The sequence below is a fragment of the Nomia melanderi genome, chromosome 3 (genome assembly GCF_051020985.1).
Source record: "Nomia melanderi isolate GNS246 chromosome 3, iyNomMela1, whole genome shotgun sequence".
Taxonomy (NCBI): domain Eukaryota; kingdom Metazoa; phylum Arthropoda; class Insecta; order Hymenoptera; family Halictidae; genus Nomia; species Nomia melanderi.
The window spans coordinates 1,595,661-1,613,443 of record NC_135001.1 but is presented as its reverse complement, the minus strand read 5'-3'; the positions used below and the strand labels follow the sequence as shown (position 1 = coordinate 1,613,443).

The following is a 17,783-nucleotide window of genomic DNA, read 5'->3' as shown; positions in this document are numbered from 1 at the left end:
TAAGATTCAGTTAACGCGCAGTGTTTTATAATAGGCTTCTGGGGACAGAACAGATAATAGTCCTGGAATTACAATCATTTCATAATTAACTGAAAGTTTTAGCAGTTCCATTCGACCCTCGGCTTGAATGTAATGTAAAAGGGAATGATAGCCAACTCGTCTGTAGCGAAACAAGGGCGTCCTCGGTTGCCTCGGAGCGAAAGCAGGGGTAACGGCGAGAGCAAGTGGCAGCTGGGACTGGGGAAATGTCGTCATGTACGTAACACATTCACGCGCTCGCTGCATTGTACGTCAGAAGTCTCGCGCACTCTGCACACGAGCGCGTCGCCCCACCATGGGACTATCGCTGTTGGAACCGTGGTTTCGTGATCTCGTGATGGCTACCTGCCGAAGCGGAGCAAAGTCTCCTACTGGGAGTAACGAGTTGCTTGCATCTGGAAATCTATCCGAGGATATATTTCAGAACTACACGAAAAATATCAATGTTACACGTCGACACTCACTTTAGCATTACAATAAATATTCTAATACTCGCACGAATGAAAATCGACTGGAACCGTCATCAAATAATGCTTAACAACTTCCATTATCCATCAAATTCACAGGTTCGGCAAATCTAGTGTTCAGTATTCGAACTCGAAAAGCCGATTAACAGGCTTACGGTGGATAAAACGTCAATAACACAAAACCTCCTTTACCGTCGCGTTGATAACATATTTTATACTCCAGCAGGGAATGCTGGGAACGGCGATAACTATTAAAGTTATTCGTTGATTTCAGTGAATAGTAATCTAGAACGGTGTGAAAGGTACGTTAGAAACGCGGTGATACATATGTGGCGAGGAATCATTTAAAACTGTTCTAATTCGTGGTACATGCATATATGCATGTGTGTAACCTACGTGCAGGTAGAGCAATAAGTGGTCGCGTGTCAGATATCTCGATCGGTTTCAGGTAGGACATAGGCCACTGCGCTGCGCCGTTCCTCAGCCACGGACGTCCGTGAAGCCACCGTTCGTTAGTAATGAATTCCTTTGTCTTTAAGCCGTGCGATATTAAATCCGCAGAATTGTCGGTGGAACGTATGAGACGTCAGCCACCAGCTCCGCAATCCCCGGTAGAAAAAGGGGTTCGACCGGACCGATAGACGCGAAAATGACAAAGAATATTTAATGAAACAAAATCGTTACTCTCGAATGCTGCGGGGTGTGCGAGATAACCTTGTTTCAACGAGATATTAATATTTACGGAGGATAATGCACCATTGATCTCGTGAAATGAAATTCGTCCGCGACCTCGGAGAAGATTTGCGACATATTAAAAGGTTGCTGACTGTTATCATTTCACCGTTCGATGTGTTCTAGTTCTATCTTTTATGGCAGGTTGTAACAATTCTTTAGTAATCGGTAGTTTTCATCGAAATAACAGGCATCCGATTCTACATATAGTTCTCAACAATTTTCTAGTTTCTTTCCATTCTGTTCTTATAACAATCCGGTGTTCTAGCGTTAAGAAATTGTTCGATGGTGTCTAAAATGGTTGTTTTAATTTCCGAAGGTTTTTTATTGAGGAAGTACATTTTTTTGGTTGAAAATGATCCAATTTTCCTAATTAAGTCAACGACGATCCAAAATGCTTGTTCGCGTTGCGAGATACCGCGCTTCCAGAAAGTTCCTCGCTAGACATGCCGAACTTGCCCGCAGTTTTTATTAGTTTACCCGAACTGGATATCTGTCCATCAAAGCAAGTTATTAAAGTTCTCGAAATTGATAATTATATTAACAAAATAAGGGATGTACACGTAAGATGAAGCTTTAGGATTACATGATTTGCTTATAATGAAGTGTTCCTTTGTTGGTTTTCTGGTATCATAGGTGCTAAACATTAGCTCGTCGATAATCGATATCCAAACTCTCTCTTCCTCGTGCGAGTCTGTTTTCTTTTGGAATATATGTTTGAACATAAACTGGAATCACAATGAAGTTATCCAAATAAGATTTAGTACATGTAACTGGTAGAATACTCATCTCCATTAAATCGATCTTTAATTCTAACTCAACACAACGTGAGAGGTATAATACTATGAACGTACCAATGAAAATGATTCAATACAAGCTTAAATTTTTATTGTCAATATTTATTATTAGATTTATAATGAACACATCATTCCTTTTGTCCGATCAAATTAAGTAATAAATTCTATAATCGTAGTCAGGAGGGAAATCATAAATCAAGCGTTACTTAAATGTTTGATTATATATTAATTAGACTGTAACAAGAATACCAATAGGTGAAAGAAATAATTTTCAGGTCCAGTTGTTTCAAATGAATTCGTAGAAATCGGTATTTGCATAAAAACCTGCAGTCTCATTGCAAGGTTTCATTCGGTGTAACGGAAAATTGGTAAGGGACGTCGATTTTACAAGTATTACGTCGATTTACATTTTCTGCGGCCTCAGAGACAGTGGCCTGCACGGACAACCAGCGACCGTCGTGTTTCCTGAATCCGATTCAGTCGTCGTGTTACGGATGTAACGTCCTCAAAGCTACCGAATCCGATGACGCTTGTTAGTTTCAGTTGCGGTGGTGCCTCGATACTATCGAATCTTTTGCTGCGCTAATGTTTGCAGGCTTAATACCCGCAACATCATTGAAATTGGCAGCCAATACGGATCGTAGAAATAAAAGTCGCTTCGAAGGTGGGTCTATTATTTCACCTTTTCTTGAACGAAATACAGCATCGCTGAATCTAATTGAAATTAATCGATTAAACGTCTTGCTGGTATTTTAATCTCCAGGGAGTAGGAATTTTTGAGTGCTAATTTATAATACTAGTAATATTTTTATGATATTATCTATTACAATAAATTTATTGGCACTGGTATAATGAATGGTACTGTTGCTAATGAATTTAGTGCATTAGTGTTTATTTGCTGATATTTTCATCTCCAGGGAATAGGAATTTTTGACAATTCATGCTTTGGTATATAAATCTGGTATCATGTTGCTAATTAATAATACTAGTAATTTTTTTATAATATCGTCTACTACAATGAAATGACGATGGATATTTCGCGTTTCGATGCCAACTATAAGAATCTTCGTAAACTCAATCGAGGAAAACCGATTGAACCGAGAGAATAATTTCCAGTAGCTAGAAAGTGTCACCGTGTCGATACCACTCTAAACATAAAACCCCTAATTACTTAGTCCCTGAATTTCCACAAGAAAATCAACGTTTTCTCACCAAATAATCGTATTTCCGCGCACAAACCATGCGAAATCAACCTGTTCGCGCGTTTCAAGCATATTCAATCTCGAGAAAGAAGGGAAAAAACGAGAGATCCTCTTAGCCTGCACCCTGCGCGCCCCTAATCCGCCCTCTCGAAAAAGGTACAACTTTGAGATGCAGCTCCGATCGCCGACGAGCTTATAACGCGATACGGAAGAGAACAACGGGGCCCTCGTTGCATCCACGATATCGAGAAACGTAGACATTGGAAGCGTTTATTTTCTTTGCCGCGGCAAAGGAGAAGGGAGGGAGGTAGGGAAGGACTTTTCTCAGTTCTTTCCTCCTTATTCGTTATTCTCGTAGCAGGTGAAACGTTCGACGCGATCCCCGGTGAAAGGCTCCATCTCGATACAGTAAGAGATGCGTGCCGAGGAAAAGGAGTTCGTACCGCTTCCACTAGCGATAGGAAACTACGGCAAACTAGCGGCAGCGCCCGGTAGAAACCCTATAAGCTTCCTTTTACCGCAATGACGTAGTCAATATAAAAGTATAGAAAGATCGTCGCGAGGAAAGAGATGCAGCCTCATTACTTTTTCTGCTCGTCCTCTGGGCCTCCCACCCCTCCGCTTCGCCGGCCCCCCGTCCCGCTGATGATGCTTCACTCACTCATTAAATCGTAAGTTGTCGTCAAACAGGAAACTGATGTTCCAGTGACGGGCACAAAAAGTAGGTGGAGAGAGAAAGAGAGCAAAAAACGAAGAAGAGCAGAGGGATTTCAAGTTTTTCAAGATAAAACTCTCCTTTGATGTCGAGTGTGTATCAAACTACTGAAAACAGTCGTTATTAACGAAGTTAATTAATGGTAAACGCCGTCCCGCGCCGGACTCGGGAGTTTCCTGTTCAATGTGTATTTCGGTTCCTTCGGGTCTGCGGGCCGATGGTAAAAGTGTGCTGGTGTTAACACGTTCGCTAATGGAGTTACGCAAATTTTTGATGGACGATGTTTGCTGTTTTGTTTGGGGAGGTTTGAATTGGTTTCGACTGTGTTTTCATTCGACATTGTAATTTGTGGTGTAATACGATAGAAGTGAAGATTTGTTGATTCAATTTTGGGTTCGTTTGGATAAAGCCAGTGTGTCGATGAAGTGAGTTTGACGTTATTTCGATTCGGTTTGTGATGAAGATCAAATCTGGGGTTCCAATGTGTGCATTGCTTTTCTGAATGTATACGATAAATTATCGGTTGAACGATAGTAATGAATATTCTACAGACGATTTTCAGTCGTTTCTAATCTATACAGTATTTTGGGTATTCCTGGGAAACTGTGAAAATAATTTTAACCTCTTTGTGACCTTTCCTGGTCACGTATGATAAATATTAAGTTAAAAGAAATCAATGTGACTTTCGGTATAATATTCGAATGAATGTGTAATATTCTTCTTTACGAGAATATATAAAATTGAATTTTGTTTTTACATTGTAATTACAGAAATATTATTATAAACGGATTTCAGCATATTTGAATGCAGCACATTTTCGTTAATAATTCAGGTGGTGGCTATTGCGAAATGTCTCCATTTTAAATGCAACTTGAAAAGTAAACCGATACAACATTGATCCCCTTGTTGTTTACACGAATAGACATGTCGATTACGAGCTCTGTTATTTAATCAAATAATCGTTTTACAAAGCGTACCGAACTTCCGTGGATATCCGTTAAAACCCGAATTTTCGTTAGTGGATTACAGCATTAAATTTCACAAGTCCTCTAGTTGGAAACTTTGCTTTAATTTCTCGAAATTTGATACTTAAAATACAGAATTCGGCTCGAGTTAAATGTATATCCTTCTCGTAATTGAACAAGTATAATCCCGTTAGAATTCACCGATACTTCAACGTTTTCGTAAAAACAATTCAATACAAGAAAATATAACATCCAAATGGACTGTTAAATTTCAAATATTTTAAAACAAACAACAAACATTGATATTTCATGAACGCTCTTCGTTTATCAATTAAAATCAGTGAAATTCAACTTCTGATTGACGTTTACCCTTAAAAATCTTTTAATCGATGAAATCAATTTTCTCTTCATTCCGATTATTATGAAATAATTGATGAAAGCACTCAGTTTCACGAAGATTCGGAGTGTACTACTAATAAATTGAAGTTTATAAGTTAGGAACGCGTTCGGGTATGCGGATTGATAGCACGCCGTGATCATGGCGCATCGATGCGTACCCGAAACTCACGTCTGTCCACGAAAACCCCTTTCCGAAGGCCTCGGCAACGTTTTCAGTCATGCATTACAGATGTGGGAACGGGTTTATGACCTAAAATAGCCTGCGCGAATCCGGATATAGGCACGCGCTGCGTATGTGGCAAGCATTACGGCTTTATTGAGTACAATTAACACGAGAACCACCGAATGAGTCAAAATGATCCATTCCTGATCTCTTCTTTTCACGATTATTAACCCTAATTAATTCATTGGTTTAGGAATGAAGCGAACCAACGTAACTGCGCCTCTGTAGAGGTGACTCTCATCACTTGATTCGATATAACAAAGGTATACAGTTTTACATACAATATTAACCCTCTGCATTCTAAGAGTTTTCTACCAAAATACTCAAGACACTTTCTGGTGGAATATTGACAAGATTTTTTGAAACTAACTTAATGAGAAATCGCACGTACATTAAAGAAAGAGACTGTTTCATTTGAATATTTCACGTATTATCATACGAAACTTACCATTCAATATTATGCTTCATAATTTTATCGAATCGAGTGACGGCTTTACTTATTTACTGAGTCCAATGCAGCGTATTTGGCGGCAAAAATCGTTTTATTATTCTTACTACTGTTATTATTGCAATATTCACAAATAGTAGATGCTTCTCTAAGAAGCTATTAAAGAAATTTATTTGGCAATACAAAAATTAAATTATAAATCAATTGAACTTTCAGTTGACGCATTCTTGAAGATTTTATAGAGAAATTTCGAATAGTTCCAGTGCTCGGTAGTTCTGATGTTAAGAAGATCGCAAGATCATCCATCTCCTTCCTTGATAATTATTGAAACATTAGAAACGCTGCTTTTGAGAAACTATTAACGCGTTCTAGTGTTAATTGAACGATCAAGACTTCGTTTGTGCAACACGGCACATGTGCTTCGAACGACTTAATACGTATTGGTTGTCTCAACACGAAAGTGTTTGGATGTTATACAATCAGAACAGTACACTGTTACAGGTGATTCAGTTTGCTTTTTCATTCTCCGCGTCAGCACTGTGCAAGTGAATTATCCATTGGGCATGTTTCAATTCGCCGCGTATACAGAAGCAATGAACACCGAGTGCGAAATATTTTCCCTTTGGTTAACAATTCTGTAATGGTAACTCTCGTAATAGCGCGCGCCCAAAAATATTGCCCATCGAACTCTTTTTCTGTATCCGTTGGCGTCCTACACGTTGCACATTTTTATAACGATTGAATAAATGTTTAACATCCAAAGTTTGAGAACATGAATACACTTTTCATCATGTTTCTCGTAACAAACGCTACTATAATATATTAGCTACAATATAGTGGCAACTCTCGTAACAGTGTGTGCCCAAAAATATTGCCCATAGAAATCTTTTTCTGTATATATTGACATTGTACACGTTTCAAATTTTTATAATAATTGAATAAATGTTTAACGTCCAAAGTTTGAGAACCTAAATACACTTTTCATCGTGTTTCTCGTAACAAACGGTAATACAATACAGTATGTCAGCTGTATCAAATCTGAAAAGAATTTAATTATTTACATTGCAAAAGATCACTGCGTACTGTCCTTATTTTCGAATATTCAAGATCTCGAGGTACAATCTAATTGTAAAACAAGGAATCGACACGTGAACCAACCTTTATTCAATAATCTTTCTTCATAGTCGAAATTCAAAGAAATATTGCATTCAAATTCCGGTTCACATATATTATTGAATACATATTAATGTTTCTCTCATACTTACTGTGGTCAACCAAAAATCAAGCTGCAACGTGACAAGTCTTAACATCCATTTATTTGCAAATGAGGCTTCACATGATAACATATTATTCTAAATATGTAACCTACTTTTTCCTGTAGATTTATTATACTTCCTCGCGTTGCGCCATCAGTCTGTGAACACCATGCACAATTCGATGCCATGGGTTACGTAAATAATGCATATAATGACCACGTTACGCGTGATGTTCGTGACAATCTAGTTATCGTGGCGAATAAAAGTGTTACGTCGTATTCTTTCGTTCCACACGCACACACGCGCACACACACACACACACACACACACACACACATTTCGTCACGGAGCGAAGGAATGCGGAGGGGATGAAAGGCGCGTTACATATGCCGCGGAATAACTTTAAACTGAATTTCCCCGTAACTTCATATTTGGAACTTAACAAGTTTGTCCGATGAACCATCCAGTTCTCGCCCCGAACCCGTGCTCAAAACTTTAGCTGCTACTGGAATTGACCGCTCATTCGAAAACGGCCCACGGGGTGGTTCGCGCGACCAGCTAAGTCGTGTCCAGTTTTTGTTCGCGTAATTGGGCGAACGTGTTCGACGAACTTGCTCAATCTTCCGGCAACGGTAACGTATATTCTTTTGCATGGGTCAGGCAACGCGTTGACTTGTGTGAACAAATAGCGGAAAAGTAATCGCTTGAGAGTTTTAATCATTAACCCCTTGCCTTATAATATCGTATCAGACTCGTGATGAAGATTTCAAATAGAATTTAACGAACATAAATGTTATTCAATCTGTTTGAATTCTAACTATGTATTCCTTTGTTATCATTCCTTTGATATCAATGATTATGCTTTAGAGCAAACGTTCACATAGAATAATACTGGAATTTTCTTATAGTTTAAATAAATTATTAATAACAATGTAGCTAAATCGATCGTAGTTCAGAAAGAAATCATATCGCGTCAGACTCGTTGCGAAGATTTCAAAGATAATATCACAAACATAAGTATAACTCGATTCTTTTGGAGTCAACTTAAATATTACTTTTCTCTTATCAATTTTTATAGTTTAGAGGAAGTAAAGACACGATATAACGAGAATTTTTCTAATTTTTCCAATAAATTCTTAACGACAAAGTAGTCTTATCATAGTTGAGAAAGAAATCATAGGTCAAGGGTCAGCACGTTGACTGCACGATGGTCACCGATGACCGGAGCTTCCAAGTTATTTGAAAATAATTATAATTCGTAAGATAACTGGCGTCGGGTGGGAATGTTTAATAACGCAAATAACTGGATCATAGTATAACTTAACAAAACGCTAAACTTCCGTGGCAGTCACCGTGTTAACGAGCCCTTAACTTTCAGTTTGATTTTCTGTTTTATTCTTCATTTCGACGCTTCACTGGCGATCTGGAGGCTGTAAGTGCTGGTCTTCTTTGTTAATCTTGTAAATTATCGTCAGAGACAATAACGAGAACTGTGATCTCAGCCGAGTGTTTCATCCGTTGTTTTGGGAATGAAGGAGATGTTCAGTCTATAGATTTTAAAATTGGGGAATCCAGAATGAAATTCAGTTGACCGGTGCATAAGCAGATCTCATAGAAATTTGGATGAACAGCTTCGCATCTAATTATGAAATTCTGTCGAAATCCCATATTCCTGCGTATTCAGTTTTTTAATTCGTGCGCCCTATTTCATACATACACAGGAACAAAACAAATTCTTATAATTCTCAGTATTCCAAATTAAAGCAATCCCACGGAAAGATAACCGAAAAGTATTCCACGAAATTTCGGATCTACGTACACATGCGTACATTAGAGGATTCTAATTTGACAGGAAACTAGGCCATAGAACGTCAAAAAGTTTTAACGCGCAAGGATTCGGACTTTGTTTTCATTTTGAAGCTGATCTACATAATTTTCCGGATAATTCGTGCAGTATAAAAAGTAACTACGATTTATTTCCTAGCTACCAAACTTCAAGAAATGTGTAAATAATCTTATTCGTCTGTACAAACATCGGCGTCAATTATTCTTTCCGACTGAAATCGAAAATGAGAACGATTGGTATCGATCAGTCCCTATTTTCTACTGATCGACAATATTAAATGTTTGCACATGAACCGAGAATAAAAATGGTTTGAAAGTTACACGTGTACATACTCTCGTGTTGCTATCTGTAAAACCGTTGTAAACGGAAAAGGGTTTCACGAGCGAATTCCGCATCGTTTCAGAGAATAATAATGCGGCGCATGCAGCAGATGGAGAGCATTAATAAGGAAATAAGAAATTGACTTTTACAGAAGCGTGCGCGAAGGAAATACACGAGCCCGCCTAAATCGAAATCGCTGACCGAATAATTTCTTTCAGCTACATTGCCGGTCTTGGTTAGGTATAAGTACAAGTCGAACGTACAAGACCGGTTCTCTCCCCATTTTCAAAGAAAGAAAATATTATTCTGCTAGGGATGAATGAAACTCATAAACGAAAATGGAACACAAATAATTCATTGAATTGCTCGCTCCACGAGTTTCATTATACTCTGATAAAATAATATTATTCTATTCCGTTAATACTGAACACTGATTTCCTATTATCCGCGTACAATGTAAAACCACAAATGGAACTGAGCAGCAGAATCAAAGGTTTCGATAGAATAGAATTCAAAAAAACGTCTATTTTACTTCAAGTGGAAATTTCATTTGAAGATAATACATTGATAATAGCGAAGTAGTTTGCTTTGATCCGTGGGGAATGAACAACATTGATTTTTGTTAAATTAGTTTAGAAATCCTTAAATTAAACGTTAAACATTTTATACTTCTACTTTGTTCCAAAGTTACGCCATTATATTTAAGAGCACATCGTCGACTGCATTCGGCGCAAGTAAAAATGGTTATTATGCTACTTATTTTAACGTTGCAACTGATTTTCAATTTGAAAGTTCAACTTTAACGCAAAATAAACTCGAGCGTCCAATTGCGAAAAAAGTGTCGAACTTGCAATGCACAGAAAAAGTAGTTCGGCAGAGTTGCAAATTTACCCCAACACTTAGGGGTTTTAACAAGCCGTACCGAGTCGCTTGCTTCAACGTTTTCCTAAATTTCAATTTTTAAAATCAATCTTTAACTAGATGATCCTTGGTTACGAAAGAAAATTTCAAAATTACACTGTCCAGGAAAACACGCTTCGATGCTATTAAAATTCAGCTCGAGACTCAAGCCTCGAACCATCCGTCCCGCAGACCTTCCGCGAGATATCCGGCAAATACGTTTCCAAACTCAATCTCTGGTACTTACAGTCTCTCGCTCGATGAGGATGGAGTTCAGTTGTCACTTGGGTCAATTTGTAGATTAACTAGCTTCTCACCGATTTCGATGCTTTTCAAATATGCTGTAAAAATCGATATTTCCAACGACAGTCTTCTCTTGCAAAAACGTCGGACTTCTTTGCTTTCGGAGATATTCTCGTTTGCTGTCATTGTGCTGTGGACCTTTATGCGAATAAAAATCGTTAAGAATATCATTGGAAAAGTAGGAGGATAAAAAATAATTTTTTCCTAGTGAACAGTATAAACAGCGCTGTACTTTGGATATTTTATATGTTTTCTCGTATCGTACGCATTCTGTGCAATGTTACACCTGCAAACTTCGTATAAATGTATAAAAATCCACGGTTTAGGCAAACTTTTTGCATTCACTGGTATCTTTCTCTCGCAATATATAGAAACAAGTTTCATTTAAATAACAGAGATTGGTAGGATACATTCGCCATAGTTAGAACGCAGTTCCACAAAGTTGTATGCGCGTTAAAATTAATCGTATAACTTCATTACTGTTTGGCAATAGTCGTGAATCCGATATGTAATTAAACTGATTCATTTGCTTTATTTACACGAGATACAGAATCCCATTCCGCTTTCACGCGTCCGGTACCAGCGTCACAAAGTGACGATTAAGATTGCGTATTCCGTTGGGAAGAAATAAATTACTTACATGTGTTTTCATTTAACACTAAATCTAGCATACATGTCAAAATGATCCGTTGCCGATCTCTTCTTTTTGCAATTATTAAAAAGATGATAGATGTTTCTTGGAGAAATTATTAAATAAATTCAATTAGAAATACTCAAACTAAATTGTTAATCAATTAAAGTCTCGATAGTTTCAATGTTAAAGGATTCCTCCTTTTCGCAATCACTAAATAAATAAAAGATGTTTCTCGGAGAAATTATTCAAAAAATTGATTCCTACAGGAGAGTTTTAAGAAGACAGTCTAACTACTCGATAATTTTAGTGTTAAAGGATTTTTTCTTTCGCAATTGTTAAAAAAGTAACAGATGTTTCTCGGAAAAATCATTAAAGAAATTTATATAGAAATACCAAAACTGAATTGTAAATCAATTAAAGTCTCGATAGATGCACCCTTGAAGTGTCTATAGGGGAATTTCAAAGTCAATTGAACTGCTGAGTAGTTTTAGTGTTAAAATCGTAACACGCGATCCTAATACGCAGAAAGACGACAGGATTCTTTTCTTAAACTCCATTCGCATTTCAAACAATACCTCCTACTCAGTAAACCATCGCAACCGTTAAACCAACTGCAGCCGCGATTACCTCACGTTTGACATGTATCTCACCTCTACAGCTCGAATTCTAAAGAACGCTAGGCTCTACAACTCAAATTCTCGTTCGCTAAACTCCAGTCCCTGAAAAACTCGATGAAACCTCTCCAACTCGATCTCACGTATCTCCTCGCGACTGCGCCCACGCTCCACAAGAGTTCGACTGCACTAAAATTCGGATAAATTCAAACATCTCGTACGCCAGAACAAGGGTCGACAGCCACCGAAAGCGGCGAGGAACTAGTTAACCTTTGGCAACTGTTGGCGCCTAAAAGCGCTTGAAAAATTTGCTTTCGGTGTACCGTTAGCTCCCATAGGCGCCTGTAAAATGTTATTCGCGATAATCGCTAGCTCAGATCTGACGCAAGAGAATCCTAATTCAACGATCACATCTTCCGTCAGTCACATGTTATAGAAATCTCATTATTTCAGATTGCTTTCATTTAGTTCAATTTAGTGATTTGATGGTTTCAACAAACTTTCTTACAAACACGCATTGGCGCAAAATTCTGCAGATAGCTAAGGGGCTAATGACTAACGGTGTAAGTTATTCATTATTGACATTACCTTCGTCGAAAGTTTCTATTAGCTTCATAAAACAAACACGTAAATTTGTCGAGAGTCTGATTTAATTCTCTTCTTAGCACGTTCGCTACCAGCGTCACATATGTGAGAGAGGCGCAATCTTATATCTTACGTAAAGCAAATGAAATTAATCTTACAGATATTGTTATTTCAAGTTATAAGCTACGGCATTATATTTAGGAACGCAATGACTTGTTCCAGTTTCATTTTTTCGATATTTTCTACTCGGCTACTGTTGGCACTAAAGCTGCCTAAAAAATCTGGTTTGAGTCTACTGTTCTCGCGAAGAAAAGTTGTTGGCAACAATTGCAGCGAAGTTTGTATCATCCGCAAGTGAATTTTAATTCGATTACATCACCCGTCAATCATATATTCTATAAATCTAATTATATATTGATTGAATTCAGTTTGTTTCACTGTTTTCACATTTCAATACATTTTCTTCGACAAACGCATCGACGCAAACCTCTGGCCAAAAGGTTAACACTACTGAAAAGGTAAACGTGCCTCGATTCGTTTCAATCGATTCTTTCAATCTCCGCGAGCATAGTCACAGCTATTCCAGTCCTAAATTCGACTTGCCGGTTCCCAGAGACTTTCTCCGGAAGAAGCGTTGACGTAAAATAGTGTCGTAGCCGAAGGGTTAATCTGAACACAAGTTCACCGTCACTTGGCTGGTAGCCGCGCGTCGGAGGACTATAGATGCGGGTGATGATACGAGGCGTCACGGCGATTGATAATAGAAATACGAGAAGCATCGAGGGGGATCGAGGGCGTCGGCGGCGAAGGGTGCGAAGAAGAGAGAGAGAGAAGGAGAAAGAGTGAGAATGAGAATGAGGGAGAGAGAGAGAGGAGAGAGGCCTGGCCGAGAGAGGGATATACACCGTGAAACGTGCCGCACGATTCGAAGGAGCCGGCTGGCCCGACCTGTGCACGAACGACCAAGGGCTGGAAAGCCCGGAGTGGGGCGGCGGGAAGCGTCGCGACGCTTCTCGGTAGCGCCAGGAACTAAAAGTCCGGGCGACACGACGTGCCAGTGTTCAGCCCGCGATCGTCGCGAGCGTACGCGTATTTTTGCCCTGGCTCACCTTCACCCGTTGCGCTCCGAGATTTTTTCTCTCCGTCAGACTCTCTCCGTTCCTCCGACGCGCCGGCAAGCCGCGCGTCCTGCACGCGCGTCGATTAAATTCGAGTCGCCCAAAGAGAACCGAAAGGGGACCAAAAGGGAACCGAAAGGGAACCGAAAGGGAACCGAAAGGGGATCGAGCCACCTTCAAAGGATCTCTTCTTCGAGGACTTAAGGGGAGCGCGCGCGTGCTTCGGGGAGAGAACGAAAAGGAGAAACGTTCCTCGAAAGGTTGTAACAGTGTAATCGGTGACAAATGTTTGAACGATGAGTTCCCTGGCACGAGGAGAAGCTGTTTCGCGGATACAGTTGCTCGTCGAGGACGATCCTCGAGTAGTTCGTTGGTACTTCGTGTGCGTGTTTCTCTCTGGATATGCCAGCGTTTTGGGGAATTAACGAGGAACCTGGATGTAATCCTGGTTACGCCGGTTCTTCGTCCGGAGGACCAACCGGAATGGTACCAGTAAATCGTTGGACCATGGTATTCGCCGATTCGCGCGCGATTCCTCCAGTTTCTCGCGTATACCTGTTTCCCTTTTTCTTCGGTTTTTTTCTTAATAACCGCCGCGGGCTGAAAGGATAGATTTAGTTCATTGATAAACGCCGGGGTAACGGCGTTAAGGGTTTTCTGTAATGACTGTCGGCGTAATCGTCGCGATAAATCTGACCCGGCTGTTTTCGTATTCGGAAACGGGACTGTTGACCCGCCGATCGATCGTCTTCTTCGTGATCCGTGCTGGATATTTCGACGGAGACCTGTGCAGGAAGAGTCTACGGATCGCCTCTCTGTGTTCTCGATAATCGGGGAAGCTCGGTGATTGTGAAATTGAAGTGATTTAAACGTTCCTCCGCCTCGGACGGCTCTCGCCGGGCGCGAGGATTCTTCAACCCCTTTCGGGGTGTAATGCACGACGGAATGGGAATCGAAATCGAGTCGCCGGAAGCTCGTCGCGCGCGATACTATTTACGATCTATGATCGTTCGGCGACGCCGAGGACGCTTGATGGATCGGAATGATCTGTCGGCGGCTTTTTAGTCGAGTAATGGGAAATTTCAAGGTGTTTCCTCGGAACATTATTGCAATACTCGTATTTATTCTTATATTTATACGTTGAGGGGTGTTCTGTTCAATTTTAATAATCAGAATTTTGAATAATTCATCCGTGTTATGATAACAATAGGATACGTTTCGGTGATTCATATTTCATCGAATCATTCGCATATCGCAAACATCGCGTTAAACTTCTAGCTTCCACTAACTCATTCACACATGATAAGAAAAATCGAAATTCCAATATTTACGACACTCAACTAAATACCAAACGAAATAAGTAAATTTCAATAATCACAATGTTCGATGCCTCGTTCGCTACGGAAAATAAAATTTATCTCACCCCTGCTACAAAGCAAACCCTGCCGAATAAGAGCAACTAAGCGCGTAACTCCACTAATTCAACGCTAAACGTACCGCGACCGATCGAATGACCTCTTAAAATTTGATTAAAAACTCTACATGTCCGTTCGTCAGTTCAACCCCACCCGAACACCCCTATCATCCTATTAATCAGCTCTCTAATTTTTCTCTTCCCTGTCGTTTCCGTCTCAATTTCAAGAAATATCGATCGTCCAGCTCGTTCGCCTCTTTCGCGACCAATTATTCGATTGGTTACGGTAAGCATAGGTACACGCAAAGTGTCGGTGCGCTCAGTGTCGAACAACAGACATAAAAACGAGTTACTTTCCCCGTCCCGTGCGCCGAGCGTCGCGCAAACTGCGAACTGCGGCGAGAGCGCCGCAGCAGGGTGGATTTTCATTTTCATTTCTTTGATGGGATCGAAGAGCTTGCCGGATATACGTGACTTTCGGTGGATACGTTACAAATTCCCGGGCGCCGCAGTATCAACGGCGCAACGGCGGATCTTATTCGACGTCGAACCGTCGCGTTGGGATTGGTAACAGGTCCGGGCCGCCGCCGCCGCCGCCGCCGCCGCCGCCGCTGCTACTGCGGCTTAACGAGTTCAACGAGTTTTTCTCGGTCGACCGTTTGGTAATTGAGGATCCGGCCGGCGCGCGGAATTTCCCACTGATACCGATACCCTTTATCGACAAATTAATCTGTATTGATTGGCCGCGGCCGGACAAAGAACCGTGTTTTCCTTCCGTATGAGCCGATCCACCGGCCTACAGGTGTTCCCAAACAAGCCGCTGGACCAGAACGGTCCCTCGGTGTAAGTAGGAATTTTCTATGGCTTCCATCAGCCAACACCGCCGGATAAATTGGACCGTTTGTTATGAAAGCGCTGTAAGTCCGTTTTTCCTGGGAGTTTTTCTTCGATTTTTTCCTTTTTGACGGTTCCCCTTTCGATTCGCTGGGAAAGAGTAACGGAGTCTAGTGAAGTTGTTCGCGTTGGTAGGGATTACAGTGCAAGTTTATGATATGTACATAACGTTTTGTGGGAATTTAACAGGATTTCTACCGTTTGGAATTTCAACTTGAAATTCTTTTCTCGGTTTCATCATTTTGCCGCAATCGAGTTTTCGACGTTTAGTGAATTTGATCATCGCTATTGGAACGGAAGGTCCATTTAGAATAACGACTAAACTTGGGGAGTGATTTTGAATGAAAATTTCGAACGGTGCCTTTTCACACATTCGGTAGGAATAGTGTTAACGGAGGATTTTGTCTGTACGCGGATTTATACCAGTTTTATAAGAAGTGATTGTGCTGTTCTTTAAGAACGAACTTTTCGTTGATTCGAGTACTTGCGAGGATGCTTGGGAATGTGAATTATTTATGCGAATTTCGTTATGTAAACGATGCTTTGTGGGAATTGTACCGATGGATCTTCTTTGGGTTAGGGGGTATATGGAATTCTTTTTTAACTCTTTCCTGTCGCGAGGTGACTTTTACTCGTCACTTGATTTCATACAGTAAAACTATCAAATTTGATATTGAATATTAAACTTAATATGATACGTCAATCCGTAGAATATTTAAATAAAATAAAATTGCTCCTCAATATACGTGTCACTTGAAATTAGTTCGAAAATTAGTTAGTAAATGCTAAAACATTTCTAATAAAAAACTTTCGATGGGTCAATGATTGATTTAATTGACGATTTTGAAATGTAAAAGGTAAATCGTGTGTTTGTGTCATAATTATCTCGATTTTGTTTTAATGGACTTACTTCGATTTTATAACGTACGGTTCGTTTTACCCGAACTCTTCGATTGAAATATGCGAACTTAATGTCTTTTTGATCGGTGACCGAGTAGAATCAATGACATTTTTTACAATGGATTTATATTATTTTATTCTGAATTATCTTCCGACGAACAGCGCCTGAATTTGAAATTTAGTAAAACTCGTACGTTCAACTTGGATCATATCAGAAAGCTGTTAACATAGAATTTCAATTGACGTTAGTGTAATCCGTATTCATTCTTTTATGCGAACAGATTTTCGAACGGAAGCTCGGTGTCAAGCGCACCCTGCAATTTATTAAAGTTTCCCACGTATATAAAAAGAGTAGATAACTGGAAATTGGAATTTTTGTTTGCTAATAATCTTCCAGTCAGCTCAGACAATCTTCAACGCTGCACCTTCACTCGTATTAACATTATTCACGTATGTTTTTAGATAAAAATAAATCTCGGAACAGGTGTTCGGAGCCGAGCATCGGATATTTTCATTCGAATTCCTCCATACGAGTGGAAACTTTCGAAAATGAAAAAATTGTTTCACTTCATACGATGTCGGGAAGGGATGAAATTTCTATTTTACACTTTATTGTTAGTTGAATCAATGTTATACTTAGTTGAGACTGTTCATACGTTTTCATTAAGGAAACTAGGGATTCGTTAATTTGATTCAGTAACGTTGCATCTTTTAACGCTAGGTTCACGAGGATCATTTCGACTTATTTCGAACTTCGCGAGCGAAATTAGAGAAATCGATTACTATTGTGTATGGCTCGTACATTCAGTGATTCAAATGATCTTACAAATTTTCGACAGATTTTCAATCTTGTGACTGTGAAATACTGCACGACATTTCAAGATTGTAGAATAGAATAAATTCTTAAACGTTTCGTTTTGGTTTTATCAATGTGTTGTAATAAATATGCTCGCATTAATAACGGTTTTCTTCAATTTTGTCGTAGTCTAAACTGAATCTAGTCTCCCATGG

General features: G+C 39.6%; 1 protein-coding gene across 7 annotated transcripts in view; it reads left to right on the top strand.

Moving 5' to 3' along the window:
* LOC116431823 (nephrin) overlaps positions 1-17,783 on the top strand; it is a 398,983-nt gene that overhangs the window by 13,020 nt on the left and 368,180 nt on the right. For 4 of the 7 annotated variants that reach the window (XM_031987735.2, XM_031987730.2, XM_031987737.2 and 1 more), the window contains exon 1: positions 13,517-13,824. The exons of 2 other annotated variants lie outside the window; for them this stretch is intronic. The gene's annotated coding sequence lies outside the window, so the exon portion shown is untranslated. Of the gene's footprint in view, positions 1-13,516; positions 13,825-15,806; positions 15,822-17,783 lie in introns of those variants that run through there. One more of the 7 variants, XM_031987732.2, reaches the window with a different exon arrangement.